Below are 543 nucleotides of genomic sequence, written 5' to 3'. Positions count from 1 at the left end.
CATGGACTTGAATATGAAAATTCATATCTACACTTGAAAGAGTTTAATGAGATAATAACCACTTTATACTTTCCTAATGTGTCTAAGGACATGGTCAGGCTGAAACTCTTTCCTTTCTCCTTAAAAGAAAAGGCCAATACGTGGTTACACTCACTACGTCCACGATCGATTGGCAAATGGAATGACATGACAACGGAGTTCACTAAGAAAATTTTCCCATATCATAAAATGAACACCCTCAGAAAGTCAATCATGAACTTCACCCAAAAGGAAGATAAAACATTCTTTCAATGTTGGGAGCAATTCAAGGATCTTGTCAGTTCGTGCCCACAACACGATTTTGAAATGTAGCGCATCACAAATTTGTTTTACGATGGATTGACATCTTCCATGCGCCAATTGGTCGAGACGATGTGCAATGGGGAATTCATGAACAAAGATGTCAATGTTGTGTGGGATTATTTAGACAAACTTTCTGAAAATGTACAATCATGGTACATCTCTCCAAAACCCACAACTTCTAAGCCTACTCAATCAAAGGAA

The 543-nt window shown here is 37.8% G+C and overlaps 1 non-coding gene across 1 annotated transcript; it reads right to left on the bottom strand.

The window, feature by feature from the left end:
- Positions 1–234: 234 nt before the first annotated feature.
- On the bottom strand, positions 235–341 carry LOC131223153 (small nucleolar RNA R71). Its single transcript, XR_009160311.1, has one exon. It is a non-coding gene; the product is annotated as a small nucleolar RNA R71 (small nucleolar RNA).
- Positions 342–543: the final 202 nt, after the last annotated feature.

The sequence above is a fragment of the Magnolia sinica genome, chromosome 1 (genome assembly GCF_029962835.1).
Source record: "Magnolia sinica isolate HGM2019 chromosome 1, MsV1, whole genome shotgun sequence".
NCBI classification, from domain to species: Eukaryota; Viridiplantae; Streptophyta; class Magnoliopsida; order Magnoliales; family Magnoliaceae; genus Magnolia; species Magnolia sinica.
Note: the sequence above shows the minus strand (reverse complement) of the source record. Positions and strands in the feature narration are given on the sequence as shown.